This window comes from Agelaius phoeniceus, chromosome 34 (genome assembly GCF_051311805.1).
Source record: "Agelaius phoeniceus isolate bAgePho1 chromosome 34, bAgePho1.hap1, whole genome shotgun sequence".
Taxonomy (NCBI): domain Eukaryota; kingdom Metazoa; phylum Chordata; class Aves; order Passeriformes; family Icteridae; genus Agelaius; species Agelaius phoeniceus.
This window is the reverse complement of record NC_135298.1, coordinates 1,190,830-1,212,690: the sequence shown is the minus strand read 5'-3', so window position 1 is coordinate 1,212,690 and position 21,861 is coordinate 1,190,830. Positions and strand designations below refer to the sequence as shown.

Genomic DNA, 21,861 nt, shown 5'->3' with positions numbered 1-21,861 from the left:
GCATATTCTTCCAGATCTCTGCACAATATTTGTTAGCTACGTACAATAACAAATCTCATTTACATCACTGCTCAACAGCTCAACATAAGGAACCCAAACTACTGGCCTATCCCTAAGACTACACAAAAAGAAGAAAACAAATCTATTTTGCTTCCCACTTCACCTGCATTTGGGATTTTTGATTTTGCATTATATTTTAACATGTAGTTTTCTTGTTATGTCTAGGCTCTGAAGTAGGGTTTGTCGCTGTTGTGAAACCAAGATTAATCAAGGATTAATACAGAAATAGATGTTCTAATCTATCCCTGGACTTCTGCTGGTCCCTAGGAAAGCTGGTGGGTGATTTCTGTCTGTGTTCAAATATTTAAAGCAATAACAAATAGTCCCATACTTGATATTTCAGATAAACAATTTAATGGCATCTTAACATTGTTTTCACGATCTTATACCGTGCATCTTTTACTCCTTATGAAGCTGAAATCTTTTTAAATACAAGCAATTCTACTGCAATTTTAGAAGTTTCAGAACCATTTTAACATACTGAAAACAAAACAGTCTAAAAAGACAGGTCTAACAGCCATTAAAATGCAGGAAAAAGCAAGAGGACTTCAGGTAAAAGAACATACATTGAACAGCAACATTTCTTCCACTATGTATTTATGTGTTAAGAAAAATGGAGTAAATTTAAAAGAACAGAAGTTCTTTAAAACCAGACTTTCTAATGCCAGAAACAGCTTTGAAACAACTTTCTATGCAGTTCTATTTATTTCAGAATTTAAAATTGGCCAATTTTTGTCCCAACATTTTGAAGCACAAGGGAGGAAAGGTGGAAAAGGCTCTGCAGGGGTTGCAGTTATAGATCTATAAAGTTCATATGTGTGAAGGAATGAACACAGTATTGAACACACTATGACAGAAAAATGCAACAAAGCACTAACTCTGAGAGAAAAACAACCCTGCAAGCAATGCCAGGGCACTGGGTATTTCTGCATTTTAAGCAAAGAACTTTACAACATCTTTAATTTTCCTTTTCCTGTCCATTTTGGAGAGCGCAGCCCAGCCCGCCTCGCGCATTCTCCTCATGGTTTTGAGTTTCAGAGCAGAGCCTGGAGATTTCACACTGGAGCTGGGGTCCAGGAAGGAAAATAAAGCCATCCTTTAGTTTCTGTAAACAATCTGATTAACTGCTTGCTTTAATCTTAGGAAAGGCTAACATACCTTTTTTGGTGCTGTGGAATGTAATTGTGAAGCTTGTGGATAATCTTTGTACAAATTTTTAAACATTTCTTCTTCCGAGACTATGCTCTAATAAATGAAAAAGTTACTTACTCACACTATATTAAAAACTACTTTTTCTTTCCCCCTAAGGATATTAAACTATGAAAAATAAAAAACATTAAGATGTCATTATGAGGCAAAACAGTTCAATAAAAAGCATGTTAATTATGTACATACAATTCCAGAAAGAACCAATCAATTAAAAATATACCCATAAATATTGGCTTGAATGTGGAAGCCCAAACTGTTTGTTTTCATTCTCAGAGCCAGCAGTGAGCACAAAGAAGTGCTCAGCACAGGATTTGCTCTCTGACTCTTACCAGGAGGTCAGTGTGCTCAGAGCTGTCTGACTGAGTGTCCAGCTGCACAAGCACTTTCTGCTTTTTCCTGCTGCTCTGCTCTGAAGGCAGGTTTGTGCTTCTTCCACTGTGCATCTTATCCATTGGAGGAGTCTTTATAGCATATGTCTGGGAAAGAAAACGTTTCTATTTTTAGATTTTATTTTATGGGGTAAGAATGGAATCTAAAGCCAAACTCAGGAGCCAGTGTACAGTCTGAGTGTCCAAGAATTCACCTGAGAGAAATGGTGGAACTCTTCTCTTTCCATCCAAACACGAAGCAGTGACCCAAACAAAGTGGGGTGGGGTGGAAATAGCGTTTTTTATATTATTTTTGTTGCCAAATGAGGAGAATGAAGGGGAAGCTATGGAAGAGCTGAGTTTCATGGCACATTGTATTTCAGTTCTTCATGCTTATCTGCAGAAATTCAGGTTATTCTGAACTGTAGCCACTACATGTGGACTATATCAAACATCAAAGAAAATGGGAACAAACAAAACTGCAGGGAAAGGCTTTCAGAGAAAGATTGATAGCTATATCAAGACTGGTGTTAATTAAAATAGTCTTTTCACTAGAAGTTAAACTGGGAAGCCTTGAATGGTCCAGTGCAGTCCTTTTTCAGACAGATAACATCAAAGTGGTGCTGGATTCCATTGCTCCAATATGAAACCCACAAGTGAACTCCTAACAGGGAAGAAGGGTAAGTTCTGCAGTCAGGACTACTTTGACACTTTGACCATTTTTACAGCTAGATCAGCTTTGTTCTCTTCCATAGAGGAAAAGTGCCTTTACAAATGGACACTTTTAAGACTGAGTAAAACAATTCCAGAGACATAAAAAAATCAACAACGGAGCAAGAAAAATTACACACTGGGAGCCCTTCCAGAAACTGCTGTCTAATATCTCCATGGAATGGTAGGACCCTTTAAAATCCCTTCTTATCCCAGGGGAAAAAAAAATCATCTACAGAGAAGTAAGAAATACAGGCAGAAAAATGCAACAAGAAAAATTCACTGTTAGGAGTTACAAAACTTCAGTGTTGGACTGCCCAAGGGGCTTCCTGCACTGAAGGAGATATTTTTTATTTTTATCTTTTTTATTTCAGGAATATAATTTGGAGACTTTCTATTTTTACATGAGTAGATTCACTGTATAGATCTAAACAAGGTTTAGGAGTCCCAGGAACATAAATTTTTATTATCTTTAAAAAGTTTGAAGTCCAAAGCATTCCAATGTCTTTTGTTGAATGCAAATAAATTATCATGGCACTTCAATTGATTCTACACATATAAACACTACCAAATTCTAAAAGCAATTAAAAAGTTGAAGTTACCTTGTGTTTCTTTTCACTTTCAGGAATCATACTGTGAGAGTGCTCTTTTACAAGATTCTCCTACAAAAGAGTTATGTGACAGCAAGGAAATATTTCTTTGAATTCAGTTGTTAAAAATCTTCTTGGTGTAATTACAGAGCACAGTCTATAATCACAGACTGTTACAAAGCTCACACAAAAATATGACCAGGTTTAGCACAACCTCAGCATTCAAAAGTCACTGAAAAACCCCTACAGTTTAGGGAACTTTTTTGCTTTAGCTAGTTAAAGTTAACTAAACTAAAGGAGAGTTTTGTTTTGTTGTTTGTTTATTTATATATAATCTATAATCACAGACTGTTACAAAGTTCACACAAATATATGACCAGGTTTAGCACAACCCCAGCATTCAAAAGTCCCTGTTTTTCTGTTCAGTTTCATTTCTTATCCAACTCCTCCCACAGCACAAGCCCAGGCCACACCTCTCACCCCCACTGCTCAGTGAATAAAAAACTCCACCTTCTCTTCAATTTCTGCTTTCAGTTGTTCCTTAAGGGAGGCCAGTTCACTTTTCAAACATGACAGCTCATTTTCCTACAAACCATTAAATAAAGGACAGGGTTAACTATGCACAGCCCAGAAAAAAGAAAACAGTCCCAAGTGAGACAGTAATTAACAGGGACACTCATTAGATACACAAGAGAATTCTATTTGCTTTTCAGCCCTATACTTGAAGCTTTGCTTTAGCTTGTTTAAAAAAGACAGAAGCACTATAAGAAACAGGAACTTGATCAGAAATGTTCAAGGTAAGACCTTAAAACACTTGGGAGAACGGGTGAGAGGGCAAAATCGAAATATTTAAAACAAAAGTTTCCTATTCCAAGTGGGAAGTCAGAGCATGACACACTATCTGCAAGAGCAGACACAAACACACTGCTACTCCAATTCATTTCTAGAAACATTTGGAGTTTTTAGTGCCCAGAATAAGATCTGCTGCAGCAGCTTGGGTGGGACTGCTACTGGCAAAAATTAAAACCACACTGGAAAAGTTCCCAGAGAACTGTCTCTGGTGGGAAAGACCCCAGAGCACAGCAGGAAAAAGAAACTCTCTAAGCAACCTGAAAAAAGATTTTTAGAAGTCACAAACTGACTGAAGATCACATCTTTTGTCTCTCTGTGCTGTTGGTGGGCAAGAGGCAGGGATTGGGAAAAAAGGTGTTTTAAAGGTTTATTTTAATTCTCATTACCCATTTTTAATCCTATTAATAATAAATTTTTGATGCTATTTAAGTTTGAATCTGCTTTACCCTCAAAGTGTTTTTCTCCTAATCCTTATCTCAACTTGAATTTTTCTTTCCCCTCCTCTGCTCAACTACAGCAGAGAAAAATGAGTGAATGTTTTTTTGTGTGTGCCTGGCCCTTAGCCAGTATAAAACCACTCCACAAGGACATCAGCCCCTTCACTGAATTACTGAACATTGGAAAGTACTCCTTACCAGTGCTCTTGCTGATGAGAACTGCTTTTGCTGTTTCATTTTATAGACTTTTAACTCTGCATCTTTTTCTTCAACCATTTTATCATATTCATTCTGGGTTAGAAAAACCAAACCAACAACAAACTCAAAACATGTGACTAAATGTTACAATTATAAAGTTATCCAGTCTTAAAACATCATTTCTTTCAAACCAGGCTCTTAAGATTCAGAATGAAGAGATTCATTGATGCTTCTGCAGAAACTGTAAACCAGAAAATGCTCAATTCAAGTATTATTTTGTGGACTGGCAGAGAGTGCTTGATTTCTGTGCAGCAATATGTGCTCAGCACTAAGAGCCAGGTGTGCCATCTTTATTAATGTATCTGCTAAAGATATTGCAAAATAGAGGAATAGAAAGGAAAACTAAAATGTGTCAGGCTAAACTGCTGACAGTCACTAAGGCATCTCAGAGAAAGAGCCAAACTGATACTGCAAAATATTGCACTCAGATGGTATCAAAGGAAGCCTGAATTGAAAAAAATCTAAAAATCCCAGAAGTTTAGATGAAGGGAATTTATCTGCCCATAGGAATCTTTTGAAGATCTTCAAATGAATTTGATTTCAGATGATGCAAAGTCCAGCATGTGTTCAGCTTCCTTTTCCCAGATTCAGGCCTGTTTCTGCTTTGGAAAGGTCATGAACGTGGTATCACAAGTTATAAACATGCTGTTAACATGGTATCACACACTGCAAACCACAGCAAGCAGGAAAATCTCTTCCCTTGTGCTTTTCCATCAGTGCCATCATCTCAGTTATCTTGTGCTGACATCTGGCATCAGTTTCTCTCTGTATCATTGCTGTTTCATCACAAAGCAACCTCATCTTTTCTACCTGTCAGTAATAAATTGCATTTCATTCATCAACATAACCATATATTTCTTTTAAATCCTAATTTCTTCTTTCCCCTGTGGGTGCAAAGTTTGCAGTCCCACTTGGGCTTTATTTGCTTTTAAGATCCCTTTCAAATCCCTCATCTTTTCTGCAGATTGTTAAAATGGGCAAGATCAAAGGTACAGCCATGGCAGGCAAGTTCACTTCAAACCAAAAGGCCATTTCAAGCACTCTGCCCTAACATTTCATAGCATTGCCATCAAAAAAAAAGTGTGGGCAGAAAAATACTAATATGGGAGAAGTTATAATCTAATTTAACTATGCTGACTTTATACCAAGGGTGGAATTTCTTTGAACTATATCTTGAAAGCAAGAAGTTTTAATGGAGTTCTTATTTTCAAAGACATATTCAAATACGTCAGCCTAAGCACCTCATGTACTGAAGCTTTGCTCACAGGCATACACAAATTCCATTTATGTCTGAAATGGAAGAGCAAGGACTCTGGCCAAAAAAGCTTCATAAAAACATTTTAAATTAAAAAAAATTAAATTGCAGTAAAAATTAACACCTCTCACCTCTTCACGAAGTTTATTTTCATTTCCTTTTCTTGTTTCTATGTCTTTTTGATAGATGTCAACTGCTTCCTTATGTTGCTTGTTCATATTTTCCATCTCTAACTGCAATTTATTCACCTTTTGAGAATGCAGAATTGCTGCTGTTATTTGTTTAGGAATTACTGTGTTAATGATTTTTTCTTACCTCTTGTTTTTGAGCACAAACACACTGTTACTGTTCAGGTATATGATTAAAGTGTTTCCTATTTAAAAGTTCAGCTTTTTTTTTAATAAAGAGCTGAACTTTGGCCTGAAGTGAGTTGGAAAATACTCAAAGAAAGAATGGCAACAGCCCAGTGGGGAAGACTGCCCTAAGCAGTCACCCTAAATGCTGTGAATGCCTCAGAAAAAAACAAATACAGATGGAGATTTGATTCCCTCTCTTGTAAACCTGTATCAGATTTTCACAGCTTTTATGGTACATTTTTCTCCCAGCTGTGCATCTTGATTACAGTTTTTCCTTTTAAGGTTATCATATGAATATCCTCAAAGAAGTCCACTTTTCTTCAAGTGCAGTACCCAAAGCTGGACACAATATTCCCATCAGAGGGATTGCCACTGCAGAGCACATTTAAAGAACAGCCTTAAAAAAGTAATATATATATACACATATTTGTATATGTCTTTTAAATGCTTTTCTGTTACAATGAGGTTGCTGAACCCTGTTCAGTCCACTATCAACAAAAGAACAAAAAAAAGGAACAGATTAGAAACATCATTAATTGCAATGTGAATCCATCTCTTAAATGTCCAACAGTCAGTGCCCAATGATAAAAATGGAAGCATCTTCTAAAAACTGTGAGCTCATTCCTGCAAAGTCTGTATCCCAGATCCCAAAGCAGCTCAGAACGTATTGAACAAGTATTATCATTACTTACAGTGGCACTTAAAAACACTCACCTCATCTTCTACAGGATGTTATTTAAACCTACCTTCCCTTCATAAGTATTGCTTTTCTTGCTTTCTGCAGTAAGTTTCTTTTTCAGCACCTTATTCTGTTGAAATAAAACAAAACAAGCACTGTACCTTAATAAGTAAATAGAATTATGTAATGGTTTAACTGCATCAAGAAATTCCAGCTTTCATCAGGCAAATAACTCTCTGTTGTGCAGCTCAGGTTCCAGAACAATTCTTCAAACAAATGAATGTTCAACTAATTTCTGTGATAATTACTGTTTCTTCATGACCTTAAGAAAGGCTCCTCCTGAGCAAGAGCAGGGAATAACAAATGAGGTGCAGAATGGGAATTACAACTAAGATGCTGCTGACAGAAGGTGTGAAGATGTCATGACAAAAAATACAAGTTCTTTATATTTACAGTGAAGTTACTACAGTTTGTGCCAGTGCAGAATTATTTTCTACTAGTGGTAACTGAGATACTTATTACAAGTACAAAAATAACACCATGCACTAAATGAAAAATGAAGTTTATTAAAGATATTATTTTTGTAATTGCTCTTTTCAAATTAAGGCACATTTAACAAATCAAGTGATTCCTGAGATGACTCCCTAATTTGCTCAGGGTTAGGATAAGAAAGGAGAATTTTTAAATTACATAGGTGTATCTAAAGATATCACAGCAGACACAAACCTGCTGAAAAGGCAACCCAAAATATAATGTGTTTATGTATTTGTGAAATGAAAATCTCTACCCACCTCCTGCTGCAACTCTTCAATGCATTTGGTTTTATTTTCCACCTGCTTCTTTAAATTGTTCATCTGAAAGAGAGATTTCAGACATTCATTAGTAAGTTCTACAAATGACTCCCTGTGTGAGCAATTCCTGTAAATGTTCTCAAACCTGCACTTGCACCAGTCTGGTTTGTTCCAATGGGACTGCAACACCAGCTGACATGTTAGAATAATCAGAGTTTTAGCCATAAAGTACCACAAGATGTTAATTAATAGAAGTGAACCAGTTCCTTAGTGGTTATGGAATTAAGAAAGAAGAAGAAAAAAAACCCCAATATCTTCACAATTTAAAAATACACTTGTAGGAAGTTCCCTACATCCATGAAAAAATGAATTTCCCAATTATTTTCTAGAATCTTCAATGGTTTTCCTTTCTTGAAATTTCATTTTCACTACTCTTAACCTGAAATGACAATTGTAAATCTTTGACTGTTACAATGAAATTTTGAAATTTGCTAAAAACCCCAGGTTGCTTTGAACCAACAGAAAGAAAAGTAGAAATGTTTGAATCTATTTAAGCTAAAACTCACACTACATATAAAAAGCTAATCCAGAGCCCATCCATCACTGTGTGGGTATATGAAAAATCAGAAAAGCAGGTTCTCTGTTTGCCTGAAAAGAACCAAATCTTTAATATGAAACTTGCAGCAAAGAGTGAAGATCCCCGTGACTGTGCTTGTCTTTTGAAATACCAGGGCTCAGCATGGGCACACACAATGGCACAGCTGGCAGCAGCTGAGAGAGAAGAAACCTCTGGCAGAGATCACATCCCCCAGGCAGAGCTTTGCAGAAAAATCCCAACACAGATTTTACATTTCATGCTCTCCTACAGGTTCTGTAAGATATTTGCATGACACATGACATACATTTTCTTCTCTTTCATCCAGTGTACTTCTCATCTCTTCACCTGTCTTTGCCATTTTCTCCTTCCAAGACTCCAGTTCATTTCTAAGTGCCAAATTAACAAGCATTAGTAAATATTTCCTTCTTGCCTTTAACTTATTTTCAGTACTTCTAAGAAACCCTTCTTTTATTTTCTAAAAAGAGCTGCTAATGTTGATGGGAACTTCATAAGCTGCACAATGAAAATGTTCTTAAAATGCAGCAACATGCCCAGTAAGTCAATGTGTGAACTGTCCATACTTTTTTGAAGTAGGAAAAGATGTTCCAGCTAAGCCAAGGAAAATACATCCTCACCTGGACTATTGCAATGCAGCTGTGAAACATGGGAGCTGCCTGTCTACTGAACTGGTGATACAGAGAGTAACTCTTACCCAGTTTTGCCTTGTCACATTTAATCCATAACCTTCACCTTCCATTTTCATTGCCTTCTCACCTGAGGTGTCTAATGCACAACAAGACAGCTCCTACTATGTAACACAAAATGATGGCAAACACTGTTCCTGCAGCAATTGGTATTTCTGATCTGAGAAAATTTCTACTTGGCCAACAGCAATTCTGAATAGTTTCTGTTTAGCTATATAATCTAGAAAAACATTAATCAAAAAATCCCAGAAAGCAGCATTTGAACACAACTAACTATTTGAGTCTACTTCCTTTCACAATATCAGTTCTTAATATTTGTTTTTACTTGCCTTAGCTGGCTATTTGCCTCTTCTAGATTTTCAACTAACTGCTTTGTATTTTCTTCTTTTTTCTTACTATCCTAAATAAAGACCCATGTGTCAGCAACGAAATAAAATTCAAAGCGACTTCTTAAAAAATTCAAAGACATCCAAAGCACACTGACCTGCCTTGCTCACAAGTGTAAATACACTTCCTTTCCAACTCAAACACAAAAAACAGCTCAGGTACTCTACAGACCCAAGTCATGTTGCAGCTCATCATCTAATTTGTAAAACTGAGTAATTTGTCAAATTGAGTATTGTCCTTTCATGAAACCTGGAAGTTTACAACTTGCCTCTTGTTGTTCTTGCAGTTTCTTGACTTCTGCAGCCACAGCATTTTTCTCTTGTGCTGTTTGTTCTTTCTCTAGTGAAAGCTTACTGAGATACACTGTTAGTTGTTCTAGAATTAATGGCATATATGTGGTTCAAAACTTTCATTAGAAAACAATCATAGTTCATTTCACTGTGGATTAAAGCAACTCCACCAAAAGTAATTAAATATTATATTTTCAAAATGGTCATACGCCTCTTGTTCAAGATCTGTTCTCAGAGTCACAAGCTGCTTTAAATAATCTTGTTCCTTCTCAGCTGTACTTGTCAGCTGTGCTTTCAAATCCTGGAATTCTTTCTGCAAAATGAAAAGGAAGAGTTTTGAGTATCCATGTGCAAACTCCAACTACTGGAGGTTATCAGACATGAACTAAGAGCACAAGGCTTTCAGAAGAACCCAACAACATCCATGTCATGGATTATCCAGGTTGGATCTTTCCAGTCTCTGCTGGGATCTGGAAGTGCTGTGAGACAGTGAACTGTGACACCAGTGCTGTTCATGTCTGTCCCCTGCTGTGAGTTTAATTACCTGGGCTGCAAAATTAGGGTGGGACCCTGCTCTGGGTGCTGTTTCTTATGCATAAACTTGTGTCCAAGTCATGATGTGTACCTTCACTATTTCTAAAAACATGTTACTATTGCCCTACTTCAGACCTCTCTCATCTGGAGAGCATTTTCATTGCTCTCTCACATTTTTCTCTCTCTGCATATTTTCTACAGTAGCCTCAAGACTCTTCTTCAGTCAAAGTCCTCCAATTTGCCCATTTTAGAAAATGAGTGAAACTCAGTTCAGAACACTCAATGCACAGATTAGAACAACAAGCAAACACAGTGAAATGCACACCTGATTTCCCACTATCTTAACTTGAGTTGATATGGATTCTTGTTAGGCTTGTAAATCTAAAATCATAATGAAAAGAAACCTCTGTTCAGAGTGTATTTCATATAGCTGAGACTTCTGTGACAGAAAATGGGCCTGTGTCACAGTACAGCAGGGTTCACAGAGGCCAGAGCTAATTACCTGCCTGTAAGGAAGAACAAACGGGAAAACTTTATATCCAGAGGGAGTGGCATTTGAATGGGCATGAACAAAGAAGGAAATAACCAAAAACCTTGAGAAGGAAAACCAAAAACACGGGAGACAAGAAAAACCAAAAGCACAGGAGACAAGAAAAATAGTGGCAATAAAAAAGTTCTCCTAAGAAAACACTGAAATTGTGTGTGAGAAAGTTTAGTAGAAATGTTAAGGTAGACTAGATGGTGTTTATTTATGACATTTAAGATACTTACAAAGCAAGAGGAATTTCATATGAAGAGCAAATGCCATGAGATTAATAAAATGAATATTTACCAGAGTTTCTGACAGCTCTTCAAGGTGCACTTCTTTATCACATTTTACTTTAGTCATCTCTTCTACAGCACATGGAATGTAAAATTAATGGAACAGAAATGATTTTTCAGATTTAGCAGGCAGTATAAAACATTTACCCTTTTGCAATACCCAGTTCTCAAAACTTGTTGGATTAAGTTAAGAAGCTGAAAAGCTAATTTATGACTTAATCTAAATGTAGACTTGAAAAATGATTCAGACATTAGCAAATCTCTATCTGAAGAGAAACTAAATATTTATCTTAAATAAAGTTTAGAGCCTTTCTATGTTTTCCACAATTATAGCTTCAAATAAACCATGGACTGTTAGACTAGAGTATTCTGCAAGTATTGCTGCACCTGCATTGTTCCAGAAAAAAATCTGAACTGCTGAAGGTACCACATGGATATGCTGAGAAAGGAAACCAGTTGTTACTGACTTCCAAATGGTTTCTCTGTGCACATTGACAGTGCTGGTATTTTTTGCAAGTTCTCAGCAGCAAGGCAGAGCTCTCACTCTGGGGACTAAGGAGCACATCCCTAGAAAGCACAGGATATCACATTTATGATATTTAAAGACAACCCCTGCCAGCATCATTCCACTTCCAGCACGGGCAGGGTCCCAGAAACCTCAATGGGAGGGTTTTATCTCTGCTACAGAAGTCACTCCTGGCACCTGCAGTGCTGCTGCTCTTAGCTGGAAACCAAAATTACCTCCAGAAGAATTCATGCAGGAATGGTCTCACTATTGGAGCTCTGCACAGCACTGCCCTTTGGCTGCTGCCAGTACCAATGACCCCCAAAGAAAAGGGATCAGCTGAGTCAAAATAAATTCAGGCATTCCTGATAGGTACAGGTACTGTAAAATCATTTCTCCACCTACTAGAGACAGTCCATTTCCAGACAACAGCAGAAAACATTTTTATTACTGCCTGGCTCATTTTCTGCCTTTCTACAAGCCTTACCCAGTTCAGCAGATTTCTTTTGGAGCTCCAAGGTAAGCAGCTTTGAATCATCTTCATATTTCTTTAATCTAAGAAAATGGTAAATTAAAAACCCCAAATGTAGGGTACAAAGCACTCACTGCATTTGAAACTTCAAGGACAATAAGACAAAGTCTTAGCACAAGCACTTTAAGAACATTTACCTTTCAACAGGCAGATGATGAATCTGCCTGCAACACATATCAAATTACACTTTTACAACCTCAGAACAGTCGACATAAAAGTAAACAAATATATACCTACAGAAATCTCTATTTCTTAAAGACAGAGTTATGAAAGTTGGAGGGGGCAAAAATTTACTTTTTATAGACCAGTATCAACTATCACCAACAAAAAAATTTACATTCAATTCTCTGCATTTAGACCACTGTGTGGAAAAAACCTCCAAATTTCAGCTTCATTTCCAATTGTTCTTGATTTTGTCATAGACTGCAACCTGTAAGATCGCTCTTGGAATTGAAACTCATTAATTTACCTATTTTGCTCTTCTTGCAGCAAGCTTTTCAAATTGGCAACAGAAGTCTCCAACTCCTCTGTCAGGGCTGCAAGCAAAGCCTTCATTGTTTTACATTCTTCCTCCTGCTCTTCCTTTTCTCCAGTAACCTGAATTAACGTTTTCACTCTAGTCTGGAGCTCAGTTTCCAAGTTCTTTTGAGTAACCTTCAAGACATGATATCATTTCTAAACATGTTTTGCAACAAACAGCTACAGCTGTTTCATGTCTAAAGTATCCATAATTATTTATGCAAATACTCCTCTAGTCTATTTCTACTGTAAAACTATAAGCAAGGGGTACCTCTGCCTTTTGCAATGACATTTTAGCCTCTTCCAGCTCTGCCCTCAAATGTTCTTTACTGACCTGGGATTCCTTTAACATTTCTTCATGATGTACTAAACAAAAAAAGATGTTAATATTTTTTAAAATAGGATATTTACTAAAAAGTACTGCTAAAAATGGAAAATTACATACATTTAAAGAATTTAACAAAGACCAATGGTACTGACATCATATACTATAAAATAATAGATAAAATTTGAATATAGATGGCTTAAACATATTGAAAATCAAATTCTGAAAAGTAAGTTTCCTCAGTGACATCTGCCTGACTGTAAATTTGCAAAACTGAAGCAACATATTTTCCCCTTGCAATCTTCCAAAGCTCTCAGTGCTTGACTCACCCTAAAAACGACCCTGCCAGTCTTGCTCCCACTGGAGCAGCTCCTGTTCCAAACAAAAATAAGGCCTTCAAGGCCCCAAAATTCTGCTGCCAACCAGCAACAGAATAAAACCACCATGACCCTGTTTCCTATGCTTCTATGAACAATTACATCTCATAAATAAACAATCATAAACAATTACATTTAAATTCTATAAACAATTACATTTAAACACAGCAGGCAGAACTCTTACATTTTGCTTCCATTAAGTCAGCAATCTTATTTTGTGACGTCTGCAGCTGAGCCTTGATGTCTTTTATGACATCATCTTTTTCATCTCTCTCTATGGTGAGAGCTGAAATCTAGAAAAATGCAAGAAATATCATCATGAAGTCTGGAAAAGGGACAGATGTTAATTTTCATTTGTACCCCAGGTATGATAAGCAGACATTTTGCTGTCATTCAAGTTAGATTAGATAGACAGACAGACAGACAGAAAATATTTGGCTAGATATAATCTTAGCCAAATATTGATCAAGTCACATTACTCTAAAGAAAAAAGTTCTCCAATTCAAAATCAAACCATAAATTCCAGTAGACTAAAGGTACTGAAAGATCACTAAACTTAGTAGAATTTGACTTAAATGCAGCTTCAGATGTTATTTTGTCTTTTTTACTAATACCCAGAAACACTTCTTGGCTCTTGCATTGCCCCTTTAGTCACAAACAAAGCTCTACATATGAGATGGTAAAATGAGCAAACCTGCTTTTCCTTTTGACTGACTTCCAGTTTGCATTCTTTTTCAAACTTGTCCACTTTTTCTGCTTCTTCTTTTACTTTTGAGATACAGTAACATCCACAGTTAACATTCTAGCTGAAATATACTCCAAGTTCAATACAACTTCCACTTTAAGATTGCTTGGAATTGTACAGCTGTACCATTTGTTTCCCAAGAGTAATTGTTGAGGCAATGTTTGATTTTATAATCAAAATACAAACAGAAAAGAGCATGTGAAAATGAAACAGGAACATACCAGGCTATACATACAGAGAGAGAGCATTTAGCTAAAGTTTCTGTAGCTATACACTAGTGCATTATCATTTAAATAAACCAATTATGTGAAATAGGTATTGATCTCTAGACTGTACTTCACAGACAAAACTTCAATGTTGAGTGACAGTTTGAAAAATAAAGTTCCAAATTTGGCCCAGTGGAACAGCAACAGAAGGGGCCAGGCAGTGAACAAAGGCTGCATGAATAAAAGAAGGGTCCCAGTGTCTCAGGGTGACCTGCTCACCATTCCAGCCCTTCACATCTGTCTGCCCTGGCCCTGCATGTGGAACACAAGCTATGAAGTACAAAATTGAGCCAGCTGCATAAACACAATAAACTGAATTCTCACATTTGAAACTCATTTCCGATCTGTCGTTCTCTGCTTGCACACGAAGCTCTTCAAATGCCACTGTCAGTCTCTAAAAACAAAATTTAATATCTGAAGTTCAATACTGGAAACCCTGGAACTTCTCCAGGGGCTGCTGCCCACCTCAGCCATTCTGAGGAACCAGCAGGTGGGTGAAACAGAGCCCAGAAAGAAGCCAGAAGTTGTGGCAGTGACCCAGCACTAAGCACCCATCCCACAGATCACAGGGATCCACATCCCACACACTGCTGCACTTTCTCCATTGAATGTGTTTTATGGAACACAAAAATCATTCTTGAAAAGGGATTGAAAGCCCAACTTCCTGCATCACACATGACATGATACCCACACATGATGGATACAAACAGTATCCCAACATAAACATGGAACTCAGCTCAGCTCACATAACTCACATTCCTTTCATCAAGCTTGGTCACTTACTTCTATGTTGCTATGAAGTTCCTCATACAATTGTATTGTTTCTGCCTTTTCCTGTTCATCTATCAAAGCAAGAACATATGAGAAAGTTTTTCTTTTAAACAAGAATGCCAGCTGTCCAAGTCATTATACTTAATCAGCATAATGAATTAAAAAAGGAATTATCAGCTCCATTCTTATTAAATAAGTTCTTATGAAACATGGTGCCAAAAGTCACAGGATTTAGGGAAAATGTGTATTTCATTGAAACATTAAGCAAGCTCAGCTTTTAAATTTCCTTCCTAAGATATTTTTTTCTGTGAAAAGTCTAATTCTGGATCAGTTGATGTGACCATATTAATTATTATAGTATTAATGCTGTTGAATAATAATGTATCAACACTGTCAGTATTTCTAAACTGTAATCTAGGGTTTAGCACTGAATTTCTTCCTATCAGCAGATACCTATAACCACAGAGCTGTCATTAGAAAATTGCAACACTCCATGTCCATATTTTCCTTCTTCCACTTTTGTAATTGATACTATTTTTTCCTAAGAAATCAATTAAAAAGAGAACAGTAAAGGGAACAGCTATCAAAAAAGAACAGTACATTCATATACAAGTGTTTGTAGAATTAAGGCTAAAAAGAAATCGACACTTCTTAAGTATCCAGGATCAAGTTAGTAAAATTCAAATGATTAGAATAACAATTCTAAATTGCATATAAAGTAGAACTTCCAATCAAGAACATATTTTAAAACCTCAAGAATTTAAACTTCATTAAGTTATCCAACTGTCTTGTCTTCTTCAGTTGCATGAGAAGAATTCCAGTTACTCATTATACCTTGGGGTTAAGACCTTTTCTCCCCATAAATGCGTGATGGCTGAAAACAGGAAATGTCAGCTCTGGAAATTTGTTAGAGAGTGCTGGGAATTTAGAGTAGATTCTACTGCCTAAAAACAGGCATGAAGGGTCACTTCTTATGTCTTAATATATTCCCAGTGTGTGGATGGCCCTGCAAACCTTCAATGGGCTGAGCAGCCTTGAGGAGCCCTGCCCTGCTCTGGAGCGGCTGCCAGGGCCAGTCAGGGCTGTGGGCACGGCCTCAACCCTGGGTCACTGTTTGGGCACCCAAAGAGCTCCCAGGCTGGCACCTTTCAGCAAACAATTTCACTGGCTTCAAAAGCCCTCTGCATTCAGCATTACACACCAAAAGTCTGTTAGACCTGGGGCTTCACTTCCAATTTTGTGAGCCACTTAAAATTCACTTTTCACTCTGAGAGCCACATCCAGTCGATCCCAACTGGAGAACTTCTCTGAACAGCACGAGAAATTTCTTCTTCTTTCTTCTGTTTGTGAATTTAGAGCAAGCTAGAAGTACATTTACTCTGATCAATAAAAGCTAAAAAAGCATTTACGTTTGCTGGTCTTCTCTGTGAAGCAAGTGCAGGTTTCCTTGAGCACATTACACAGATGCCTCAAAGCAGCAGCTCTAAAGGAGGGAAAAAATATCCTGTTTGCACAGGAGTGCACAGTACTTTGTGTGCCTAAGGAGTAACAATGGAAATGACCTTCAAAATTTCACAGCTACATAAAACTGCCCACATGGAAACTGATTCTTTCCACCACAAGAATATATACTTGGTTCTATTACTTACTCTTTCAAGAGATCTTTATTTTCACATATCTCATCTTCCAGTTTCAAATGGAGTTTTTCATTTTCAAACTAATTTCATAGGGAACAAATGCAAAAAGACACTGTTATTGAAAAATAGATTAGAAATGCACTTTGACTTCTCAAATCCCTCATGAAAAAGTAAGTTGGGGCATCAGTAGACAGAAGTCTGTTTTAGCTGGTATTACATGCTGAGTCATCTTTTCCATGAAAGATGCAATCATTAATGAACAATAATTTACCAGCAAATGAGACACTTACAGGTATATTCTTCAGACAAACACACAGGACAGGTGCCTGCAACTTCTCAAAATAATCATTTTCTCAAGGCACAAACCAAACTGCAACAGTCTTTACGATTTAATTGTATCAATAATAGTGTCATACTGAATCAGGAAGCACTTAACTTTGTTTATTGAATGTATACTATACAATACTGGCCTGCAGTTCTTCAATGGCTTTATTCTGTGCTTCAATAGTCTTTTTATTTTCCTGGAGCTTTCTTTCTTTCTGGTTTAATTCAGTTTCCACAGTCAGTTTCCACTGCTTGATCTTCTCAGCCTCTTTGTAGAGTTTTGAGAACAATTCATTCATTGTTTCTGTATTCTATTGAAACAGGTTCTACAATTTAATCTCAAATACTATCTAATTAATAGTACATAATATCTAATTCATACTGTTGGAGATAATGTATTTATCTCTTAGAAACATCACAAGAGTAATATTTTTCTACAGATGGTGATACAAGTTGATATATGATCAGGAGCCCAAGTTTATGCACAGGATGCACAAATCTTTGTGCATCCTCTATGTATGTATCAAAAGGCTTTACAGAGCACACAGGAGAAACAAATACAATGAAATATCCCAAACCCCCTTCAGACATCACCAAATAGATGGGCTTAAAGACATGGATAACTGCAGTCCACCAAAATCAATAAAGTTTTGCCAGAATTATCAGTGAAGCCAAAATTCCTTCTAGCAGGTTCTTCACACCATTTCTGTCCTCTCCTTCTGACAGACACTGCTGAGTTAAGTAAAAGCAGCTTCAGAGACTTTGCCCAAGAGTACCTTGTGATCTTGCCATGAACACACACAGAATGACAGAGTCACAGAATAATGAGGTTGGAAGAGACCTCTCAGATCATCGAGTCCAACCTCTGCCCCAACACCTGGGCTATAGCACCAAGTGCCATGTCCAGTCTTTTTATAAACACGTCCAGAGATGGTGATTCTACCACCTCCCTGGGAAGAGCATTCCAGTGCTTCATTATTCTTTTGGTGAAAAATTTCCTCCAAATATCCAACCTATCCCTCCCCTGCTGTAGCCTGAGACTGTGTCCTCTGGTTCTGTCAGTGCTGCCCGGTGGAAGAGACCGACCCCACCTGGCTACAACCTCCCTTCAGGCAGTTGGAGAGAGCAATAAGGTCACCCCTAAGCCTCCTCTTCTCCAGGCTAAACAAGCCCAGCTCCTTCCAACGTTCCTCACAGGGCTTGTGCTCCAAACCCCTCAGCAGCCTTGTTGCCCTCCTCTGGATGTGCTCAAGCACCTCAACATCCTTCCTAAACTGAGGGCCCAGAACTGGACCCAGCACTCAAGGTGCAGCCTCACCAGTGCCCAGCACAGGGGCAGAATGACCTCCCTGCTCCTGCTGGCCACACCATTCCTGATGCAGGCCAGGAGCCATTGGCCTTCTTGGCCACCAGGGCACATTGCTGGCTCATATTCAACCGGCTGTCAGCAGCACCCCCAGGGCCCTTTCTGCCTCAACACTGTCCAGCCACACTGTCCCCAGCTTGGAACGTTGTGGGGGATTTCTGTGGCCAAAATGTGGAACTCAGCACTTGGACTTATTGAACTTCATGCTGCTGCACTCTGCCCATCCATCCAACTGATCTAAGTCTCTCTGCAGAGCCTTCCTTCCTTCCTTCCTTCCTTCCTTCCTTCCTTCCTTCCTTCCTTCCTTCCTTCCTTCCTTCCTTCCTTCCTTCCTTCCTTCCTTCCTTCCTTCCTTCCTTCCTTCCTTCCTTCCTTCCTTCCTTCCTTCCTTCCTTCCTTCCTTCCTTCCTTCCTTCCTTCCTTCCTTCCTTCCTTCCTTCCTTCCTTCCTTCCTTCCTTCCTTCCTTCCTTCCTTCCTTCCTTCCTTCCTTCCTTCCTTCCTTCCTTCCTTCCTTCCTTCCTTCCTTCCTTCCTTCCTTCCTTCCTTCCTTCCTTCCTTCCTTCCTTCCTTCCTTCCTTCCTTCCTTCCTTCCTTCCTTCCTTCCTTCCTTCCTTCCTTCCTTCCTTCCTTCCTTCCTTCCTTCCTTCCTTCCTTCCTTCCTTCCTTCCTTCCTTCCTTCCTTCCTTCCTTCCTTCCTTCCTTCCTTCCTTCCTTCCTTCCTTCCTTCCTTCCTTCCTTCCTTCCTTCCTTCCTTCCTTCCTTCCTTCCTTCCTTCCTTCCTTCCTTCCTTCCTTCCTTCCTTCCTTCCTTCCTTCCTTCCTTCCTTCCTTCCTTCCTTCCTTCCTTCCTTCCAACAGATCATCACAAGCTCCCAGCTTAGCGTCCTCTGCAAATTTACTAATGAAGGACTCGATGCCCTCATCCCCGTCGTCTATAAAAACATTGAACAGAACTGGTCCCAGTACAGAGCCCTGAGGGACAGCACTGGTGCCTGGCTGCCAGCTGCATGCAGCACCATTCACCATCACTCTCTGGCCCGGCCATGCAGCCAGTTCTGAGCCCAGCACAGAGTGCTCCTGTCCAAGCCATGGGCTGCAGCTTCTCCAGGAGTGTGCTGGGGGAGACAGTGCCAAAGGCCCTGCTGGAGTCCAGATACACAACATCCACAGCCTTTCCTGCATGCACCAGGCGGTCACCTGGTCACAGAAAGAGACCAGGTTGGTCAGACATGCCCTACCCTTCGTAGAGCCACGCTGGCTGGGTCTGATAGCCTGGCCATCCTGTGAGTGCTGTGGGATAGCACTCAGTATGAACTGCTCCATTATCTCACCTGGCACTGAGGCCAGGCTAACTGGCCTGTGATTACCAGCATCCTCCTTCCTACCTTTTGTGTAAATGGGTGTCACACTGGCCAGTGTCCAATCATCTGGAACCTCAGCAGTGAGCCACAACTCTTGATAAATGATGGAGAGAGGCTTGGCAAGCTCATCTGCCAGCTCCCTCCTCACCCTGGCATGGATCCCATCTGGACCCAGGGATTTACAAATACCCAAGTGTCCCAGTAGTTCTCTGCTCACACACGCAGCAGGAAGGAAAACCACCACCCTTGTGCCCTTAGAACACCTTGAAAGTGTCCTACAAGCAGTGCTGGGCCAGTGGTCGAGGCAGGGAGAGCAACACACGAGCCCAAAGGGCCCTTTGGTTCACTTACAACACCCCCAAACACCATCCTTGTTTTGGCTGCATCACAGTTTTGTTCCAGTCCTGATGGTGCTTTAATAGCTTAGGATTAAAAAAGTCTAAAAAGTTGTCAGGGATATGAAAATCAGCAGGGAGAGTGCAAGAAATGTGTTTTATTTTGTGGTAGCAAAGAGTGTTTTGTAGCTGCAAAGTACAGAAGCTATTGGAAAAAAAAATGAGCTGGACTGAGTTGTGCTAAAGCAGAGATCTGCTGGTAAAGACACTGTCAAAAGAATCCAGTGCTTGAGGAAACCACTGAATTCATTGTTTTACAGATAAAACAAAGCCAGACAAGGCAATGGGGATAATCTACTTCCGTTTTCCAAAGAATACTCTGACTTCAACCCTTCTGCCCCTCAACAGAATATTCAGAACCAGTTCTACAAGGATACTCAAGTGTTTAAATCTTACTCTAATTAAAGCTCATGGACTTCACAGGCACTTCAAACAAAGAAAGAACAACAGCAATATTGCAGTCACCTTAATTTTTAAAGATTTGTTTCCAGGCATGTTCACTAAATCACAAATATCTCCTCTAAGTGATTCAGCTTTAAACAGGAGACAAAAAACATTATTCCCTTTTAACTACTTCCTTTAGCCCTGAAATATCTACTGAATTTGCTTTAGGCACTGTTTGGGAACAAATTCAAAAGACCCCAAGGAATTAGATGTGCAGAGTTGATACTTAGCTGACCTCTTCATCTACTTCAGAGCAAAGTTTCACTTGCTGTGAAATTGTATCTGAAACATGAAGAGATTTTGATCAATATCTTTCTAAAAACAGTAACAGTGAAACTGTATTTAACAGTTACAGATATGAAACTGTGAGACTACTCATGAAAATTAAACCTTGACAATACATAAAAATCTAAAGAAGGTGCATGGCAAATGTTCCAATCGTACCTGAATCAGTGATTTCGCCACGGTTCGACACATCAAATGGCAGCTTAAGGTCATCATCTGAGCATCTGTTCAAACCCTGCACAAATTTAAACATTAGTTCCTTATGGGTAGATTTGTAAAGAAGAATTATAAAATCCATAAAAAATCCCTACAGATGATGTGAAAATAGAATTGGTCATTAATAAAACAGCTGCCTACAAATTTCAAAGCCCAAGGTATTGGTAATGGCTTTGGAACTCACTTCTTCCTGCCCAGTGGTTGATCAAACTGTTGGTGTCCTGCAGTTTGATTTATAGACTGTGGCCAAAGGGGAGCTTTCAATGCAGGGAACTCAGCAGCTCCTGCTGGCTGGGCCCTGGTGCATGGCAAAGGACTCAAGGAGACAAATTACTTTTTTGAAGACCAGTAGTTGATATTTCTTTCTTGCTTTGCTTCCAAGGGCACTTCTAAACTATATCTGATTATGTTTCAGCATGAAAATACCCTTTTACAAGGTTTTTAAGTCACAGAGGTTCATCCTGTAAACAGCTAACTCATCTGCTGTCAGAATGTCCCATTTGAATCTCAACATATTTCATAAGGAGCTTCGACATGAAAAAATAACTTGTTGAATTCCCATAACTCAGTGTGGGGACAGAACATTTTCACTGCACACCTGATCTGGTGAGACCAAGACACCAACACCAGTGCGAGCATCTGAGTGGGGCCTGTGGGAATCCATCAAATCAGAGGGGTTTGGGAAAGCTGCAAAAGGCAGCCTCAGAGACAGCAGAACTGTGATTAGAGCCAAGCAGGAGCCATGAGATAGGTCAGCAGAAAAATTATTTAAAAAGTAGAAAAGTAAGGGCAAATAGAACAATGGTCTGTGTATTAACGCTTGTCTAGAATAACTCCCTAAGTTACAGAAAAGTTTATCTAGCGAGATATTAGGAAGTTCTAAGCTTAATAA

The 21,861-nt window shown here is 38.8% G+C and overlaps 1 pseudogene; it reads right to left on the bottom strand.

The window, feature by feature from the left end:
- Window positions 1-2,510: 2,510 nt before the first annotated feature.
- On the bottom strand, window positions 2,511-21,006 carry LOC143696396 (synaptonemal complex protein 1-like; annotated as a pseudogene).
- Window positions 21,007-21,861: the final 855 nt, after the last annotated feature.